Here is an 8,226-nt window from a genome sequence, read left to right on the forward strand (position 1 = left end):
GGAATTTATCATTAAAATTAAATTTTGCAATGAATAGCGGTATTTTTCTAAATTAATTTTCTACAAAATTTTTAATTTGATAAAAAAAACTTATTATTCTCTAATTAATTCAATTCCTAAACTAGTCACAAATAATTTTTTAAGATATAACTTTTATAGGCCTTACAAAAGTTTGTTACCTTTGATTGACCTGAAACCAGAAGTTGGTGTATAAGAATTTTTCATGGAATTCTCCTAGAGTTTTCCATTTTCAAATGCCACTATCCCCCTCGAAGTGGTCAATGCTGTCATTTAAGTTCAAACTTGTTAAAAATATCATGTCGCCGAAATTATTGGCCCCACCATCGTATCAAATTAAACACCTTAAAATTTATTAAAGCAAATCAGTACGAGTATTGTTTTAATAATTTCTTTTACTTTATGTCAAAAAAAAAAAAAAAATCATCACTTGACGCCACTTTTTTTTGGTTGTGTCTGTAGTAAAGCCTTCTGAAGAGACTCCAAGAGTCTGCTGTTGCCTGCTGTTATATGAGGTTTTTTTTTTAAACTTTGGTCGTTTTTCCAGGGTCGTTTGAATGCACAGGAAAAAATGAGTGTCAAAGCTCATAACAAAGAATATCAGAAAAAAGTTAGGCCGAGGTTATTGCTGGCGACACTTGTGAGGTATTGACCTTTGGTAATATGCCGCCGTGTATACTTCAATATTAAGTGGTGTCGCACTGCGGCAAGTCTGAGTCAATCTAGACCTGTCCGTCTGTCCGTTTGTCGAAATGACGATAGCGGCCGAACGCGTAAAGCTAGCCGCTTGAAATTTTGCACAGACACTTACTACTGATTTACGTCGTTGGGGATTGCAAATAGGTTCAGATTTAGATATAGCTTCCATATAAACCCATCTCTCGATTTGACGTCTTGAGCCCTTACAAGCCGCAATTTTCGTCCGATTTGGCTGCAATTTTGACGACTTCCAACAACTGTGCCAAATACGGTTCCTAGAAGCTTTAACTTTTGCTGGTCTGGCAGAAGTTTAGTTGTGTAGAATAAAATTATGCCCTTCAACTAAATTTATTTTGTATAACTTTTTAGCAGAAACCGAACTTAGCCGAAATTAGCACGCTTTTACTTGTTATACCCTACAGCCCCACTGTGGTACAGGGTGTTACAAGTTTGTGCATTTGTTTGCAACGCTAAGAAGAAGAAAATATGGACCCATTGATAAGTTTACCAATCGACTCAGAATCACTTTCTGACTCGATTTTGCCATGTTCGTCTATAAGCCCATGTTTTCTTACAATCAAGGTACAAGTCGTATTTGTTATCCAATCATCACGAAATTTTTCACATGGCACTTTTTGGCTTAAGGATGAACGCTATTGATTTTGTCAAAAATCGGTTCAGATTTAGATATAGCTCTCGTATATATGTATCGCCCAATTGGCACTTAAATGGCCGTAGTAACTACAATTTTCAACCGATCTGAACAAAATTTGGGAAGGATTGCTTTGCTAATGATTTTAATACATCTGCAAGATTTCATTAATAGCGGTTCAGATTAAGATATAGCTCCCATAAATATTTATCGTCCGATTTCCACATAAATGGCCGTAGTAACTACAAATTTCAATCGATGCAAATTTCAAGGCGCCTTTTGGAAGGCCGCTATAGTTGGTCATCTCAGTATTTCGAAAATTTGTTGGAGACAGCCAAGTCTTTGTTTGTGGTCTGATTTCCAAATTGAGATCTACAATATCTCCACTGATTCGAATTTAATTTTTGTTTGCAATTTTGACCGAGACTTGATTTGTATTTTGTAAATTACGAAGGCATTTGTCGTTTGATTTTCATTTTATACCCTTCACCATACGATGGGGGAATACTAATTTCGTCATTCTGTTTGCAACTTATCGAAATATTCGTCCAAGACCCTATAAATTATACATATTCTCGATCGTCATGTCATATTTAGTCGATCTAGCCATGTCCGTCCGTCTGTCCTTTCTTCTGTCTGTCCAAAAGCATGCTAAATTTCAAGGGAGTAAAGCTAGGCGCTTCAAATTGTGTACTAATACTTCTTATAAATGTAGGTCGGTTGGGATTGTAAATGGGAAATATCGGTCCATGTTTTGATATAGCTGCCATATAAACCGATCTTGGATCTTGACTTCTTGAGCCACTAGAGGGCTTGTTGATCATTTGTTTGACTAAAAAGAGAAATCGGGAAAAGAACTCGACAAATGCGATCCATGGTGGATCTTATACCACTATTTTGCATTTTTTTGTCAAAAACTGAATTTTCATTAATTAGTCTTTATTGAAAAAACTTGCCTAAACATAAATATTATTCTTTTTTTTTTGTAAAGAGAACATATCAAGCGTTTTAAGTAAAATTTGTTCAAACTATGTAAATTTAAACGGGTGCTATATGCACTTCAAACGAGGCATGTTTTAATTAAATATTAAAAAACCTCTCGAGTTCAAAAATTTCAAAGCCCATATCCCTCAATTGGGCACATGTTTTTATACCCACCACCATAGGATGGGGGTATACTAATCGAGTCATTTCGTTTGTAACACCCCGAAATATAGATCTACGACGCCATAAAGTAGATATGGGGTCAACATTATTAGTCGATCTGGCCATATTGTACACCTAAAGCGGACTTTTTTGTAGGGATTTTTGAGTCTAATATACCAAGGTTATCAACTTTAGGCGACTGCCAAAAGGCGCCCAGACATCGTAGGACCTTGACCTCGGTAACACCTCAGCTCTAACTATTCCAAATTTCAAAGGGATATTCCTACCCGTTCTCACAAGGCATATTTTTTACTATTTTTTTCGAATTTTTCCCACTGTGCGACGTTTGCAAAAAAAAATTATTATTCGCCTCATGGGATAATATTTTTCAATCGTGATTCGTCCGTTTTTCATGAGTCGTGCGTGAATAAAAATTTTGTCTCGACATAAAAAAGTCGTGCAGAATACTTGTTTTTTGTCTCGTGAGCGTAAGTGAAAAATCACTCACGTGCACATCTCTTTATCGGACCGCATTCATTGATATGAAAGAAGTATCTCATCTATTCCTTAATGTAATTTTCATGATAAAAAGTAGCTCATCCAGCAAATTGTTCAGATACAGAGTGTGGCCTTTTTATCCCACTCCTATTAGTTACCACCAAAAATGGTCTACTACGAGTCCTGACTGAGAAAGGTTTTCAACCCGTCTGCTATGCAAATGGGGCCTTTATCCGCAAAAAGTCCGCTCCCTCTAAAGAGCGTTATTAGACCAATACTAATTTGCGTTTCAGTAATTTGTTAGACTGCGATGGAGAAAAAAAGTGCAACCTAAGGACAATACAATAGGTTCAGTGAACGTGTTGTCTAGACGAGGCAAAGAGGACCACTATTCTAGATGTCCGACAATAGACTTACAGATTATGCGATGGGAGAATGAATGGAGGATAGAGACAGTTATGGTGTGATAGAGACGACGCGGTATAATAGAGACGTCGATTTGAAACTTGGAAGAAATGGAAGAGGTTTGAATCAGATACCCGCGAGTCGAGTGCAAAGCACTGCCGCCAGCGCCACGGTCTTGGATTGACAAAACTCTGGTATTGCCATCTGGAAGTTCATGCCACACGAATGGGTCAAAGGAGGACACAGTGGACACTGGGGGTCTACATTGAGAAGCCAGAGAATAAGATCTACTTCCGACTGTCTGACCATGATACGGTGCTGAAGGCGGAAATACAGGCGATCATGGAATGTGTGAGATGATATGGTGTTAACGCGAGGATGTCGAGTGCGAACATCTTTGCGGACAGTAAACTGGCCATCGGCGCTGTGTCAGCCTGGATGGCTATGGGCAGTCTGGACTGGTTATGGGCAGTCTGGACTGGTTATGGGCAGTCTGGACTGGTTATGGGCAGTCTTGTTGTGTAAGAAAGTATGGCTTTCGGTATTATAAAGGTTTATAGGCCCGAGATTTAGTAATGGCAGAGTGTTATTGTTACTGAGGCCGGACAAGGATTTGAGGGTAGTAGAATTGTAAAGACACATTTCCTTTCTATTGGCAGTATCCAAGATACTTAGGGCCCCAATTTTGTTGCAAAAATTTTCAACCGTTAATCATCGATATATGATAAGATGAAAGCTATATAGCACAGCGACAGTTCTACATCGTATTATCGAAAAAACAAGCTGAAGTATAAACCAGGTTAAGCAAAGCCATGGGATGATCCTTATCACACTTGATCTATTAACCATGCTCTTTCCCGGCACGGAATAGTGTGAGCATCACACAGGCCGAAACATTGAGGTTAGATTTGAGCGGCTGAGTGCCTTTGATGCTTGATTTGATAAGACGAGTTATTGGCACCTTTAAATAACCAAATGGTTCCCTGTTCCCGCGGCGATCGGTCCTTTGGACCAAAACGAGCTTGCCCACATATAGGAGCTTGACAAGGATCGCCATATCCACATGAAAATGTGGCTACAACAACAACATCACGCTCTTACAAGACGTCCTCAACACGTTCTTTCAGAAAGGTCTGAAATGTTGGATTACGAACTAAATGTATGGTCACAAGTCGTATATTGATGAGAGGTCGAAGCCTTGCAGAGAGTTTAAGCCGAACTTATTCTCTATTACATCTCCTATTGACGGCAATTGTACGCTCAAGGCGTCAGATCCCTATGTTAATAACATCTACGAAAGGTTCTACGTCTACCTAAATAATCTCGCCAGTTACTTTGCTGCTGGAAATCTGAAGATTACTATAACCACCACAATCTTCAGCTTTATCGTGCACTACTTGGACAGCGGAAGGACACCGGAAGATGAATGTTGGAATTCCACAACACTTGTCACATTTGACATAATGGAAAACCACTACCAGCTCTATGAAAAGCGACGCAAAAATCCTAATTTGATCCGTCAAATCCAGAAGCCTCTATCAAGGAACCCATAGTACAGCCGGGAGTTTCATAGTACTACTGAGTCTAAGAATGCAGGATAACCAAAGTTAAATAGTTTTTGTTGTTGTGGCCACATTTTCACGTCAAGCTCCTGTATGTGAGCAAGCTCGTTCCGGTCCAAAGGTCCGTTCGCAACTGGAACAAGGTGGCCATTGGTTGTTTAAAGGCGCCAATAGCTCGCTTTGTCATATCGAGCATCATAGGCAATCAGTATTTGCGGAAGAGCAGGTGCCGCCCGGCCTCTCAACGAGACTCTCCGCTCTATACCGCTGAGTGTCCGCGACTGCCACTTCCACTATCCGCAACGCACCCGGTAGCTGGTAACTAAGCTTCTCGGTACCGCAATGAAAACCACACAGTTCAGCCCTCAATGTTCCAGCCTGTGTGGTGCTAACAATTCTCTCGCGCCGGGAAATCGTCTTAAAAAGTGTTCAGTTTTAGCTAAATCCAAAATGATGGGTTCCCAAGATTCCGCTCAGCCTAACCTAGCATGTTTCTACTTGTTTTTTATTCTTATATGAGATAACTTTAGTAATTTTCTCTCCGTGTACATTTATGCTGCTGCCAAGTTATACTTGAGCCAATTTCTGTTGCTGTGCCAAGTTTATCTTGTATATGGAGTATTTAATCCTTAATTTTAGAGTCAACTGATAACGGGTAGACAATGACGACAAAAAAAAAATCGATCTTGTACTGGAAAGCAAGAAACTAAAAAACCTTATGGCCCATGTCGATGGCATTCAATATTCGATATTTTGTGGGCTAAATACGTAGTATTGCGAAGTGGATGTCGCCGTTGTTCCTTGTTATGGTTGGTGACTTTGGTTTAGGTTGAGACGAAATTAATACAAGTGATTGCACCCACCCTAAACGAAGGTTTTGTTGTTGCCTGGTCCTTTGTTGAGACGGAGGTTGACCAAATTGAACTTAAAAATTCTACATGCATCGACGATGTGGTGGTGTTCGAATTGGGATGCCGTTGTTGCCAATGCTGCTGATGAGGGTGATGTTGCTGTTGGTGGTGGCTGTGGCAGTGATATCCCGTCCTCGTCGCCAACATTTTGGCAATGGTCTTTTGGTAAAGACCAGCAGTTTCGAATGTGTCCACAGTCTGTGATTAAATAGGTGAAATTAATTGCCGGCGACAGTTGCTTGTTGTGGCGCCCAATCAAGTGTTTAAGGCAAAAGCTTTATAAGCTACGAGTATGTCATCCATCCATGCACAATAGAAAGCCCAAAAAGAAACGGTTAATGTTTTCATTTTTTCTGCTGCTTTTAACATTTTTTTTTAACTCTGTGCAACATATTAATTTGAAGGTCCTAACAGTTTTAGGAAAAAATTAAACAGAAATGTCTTTGGTAGTAAATTTTAACCCATTAGGGAGCCAAGAGTATTAAAACGGGGAAAACGGACGGCGCGCACTTAGAATACCATAAACAAATTTCGTCAAACAGATGAAAAATGAGTTTCTTATGAATTCAAGAAGTTTATTCTGGGGATCGATCTATGTATCAAACTAGCCGAACCGGGCCCGCTCTGCTGCGCCTTCTTTAACTCTCTAATATAATTTAAGGGTGGGGACACTTCACCCGGAATGGGGATATCGAATTCGTGCCATTATAGCCTATGACGCTAAACCCGTTCGAATTCTGGCGGGAACATCGGAGAAAGCGGGGGTATTTCCTCTTAATGTTGGCGACATGTGCGAGATGCAATTCCATGTATGGTAATTTAAAAAAGTTTTCCCAAAGAGGTGTTGCAATGCAGGACGCTGTTCGGACTCGGCTATAAAAAAAGGTCCCTTATCCCATTGAGTTTAAACTTGAATCGGAAAGCACTCATTGCCACTTCTCGGTTCCTGGTGGTAATGTTCTTCTTTGGGGTAATGTTCTCATTAGGGGAGGGATGGTACCTTGGACATTTTGACAAATATGGATATCAAATTCATGCTGCACTTTTAAGTCGCTTTAATTTGAGCCCCCCTATTGCCAGAGTCGGTAAATATGAACCGATTGGAGGGTGTTTTGGGGCTGGGGCGGCCACCGGCACTTTGCACTGAAAATAGATAACAAATTCGTTTTTTATTCCCAACGAAAATGAAGTTTAGCTTACGGGGTGCTTTAGGGCGTACCCCAAAACACTTGGCTCCAAAATTGGATATTAAATTGTGACAATATGGGACTCAAATGAAAGGTATTTGACTTTCATTTGAGTCCCATATTGTCATAATGGGTCAAATGACCTATTTGACGTATCTTTAGAAGGAAAAGCGCCACCAAGACTTGAACGCAAATTTTAATGTCATATTCGTAATCTACTCCCTAATACCTTCCATTCGAGTCCCATATAGCCATGGCCGGCTAATATGCCCATTTGGGGGTATTTGGGGGTGGGCGACCTCCCATTACTTGGACCTAATATTTTATGCCATATTTGTAATCTACTGCCTAATACTTTTTATTTCAGTCCCATATTGAAATGAACGGACCACTTTAGCATAGGGGTGGCGTTTTTGGGGTAAGGGGAAGGTTCCGCCTCCAACCGATATCTAAAAATTATATAGCCTATGTTTCCTTCCAGACAAACGTACACAATTTATGAAAATTTGAAGAAAATCGGTTCAGCCAAGTATCATATAGTCATAATGGGTCTAATGGCGTTTTTGAGGGGTGGCGTGAACCCCTATACTTCGATCCGATTTTGTATGCCAAATTCGAAATCTACTCCAGAATACCTTTCATTTGAGCCTCATATTGCAATGAACGTCCAATATGTCTGTTTCGGAGAGTTTTGGGGTAGGGTCGGCCCGATGGGTACTTAGACTCAAATTTTAATACCATATTATATATATTCTACTCTCCAATACCTTTCATTTGATACCTATATTGTTCCGATCGGTCCACTTAGGATTTTGGGTAGTGTTATATATATTATATATATAGCCTATGTTATATATATATTATATAGCCTATGTTTCCTTCCAGACCAACCTACACAATATGCGAAAATTTCGAGAAAATCGGTTCTGCCGTTTTTCAGTCTATACGGAACAACCAAACCGAGCCCATATATCCGTGATTGGCTAATGTGCCCATTTTGGGCGTTTTTGTGGGGGTCGGATACTTTTCATTTGATACCCATATTGTGCTTATCGGTTCACTTTTGATTTTGGGTGGTGTTTATGGAGTAACGGTGGGTCCGTCCCCTTCCGTTATCAATAAATTATAAAGCCTATTCCTACTTCCTG

The sequence above is a fragment of the Stomoxys calcitrans genome, chromosome 3 (assembly GCF_963082655.1).
Source record: "Stomoxys calcitrans chromosome 3, idStoCalc2.1, whole genome shotgun sequence".
Taxonomy (NCBI): domain Eukaryota; kingdom Metazoa; phylum Arthropoda; class Insecta; order Diptera; family Muscidae; genus Stomoxys; species Stomoxys calcitrans.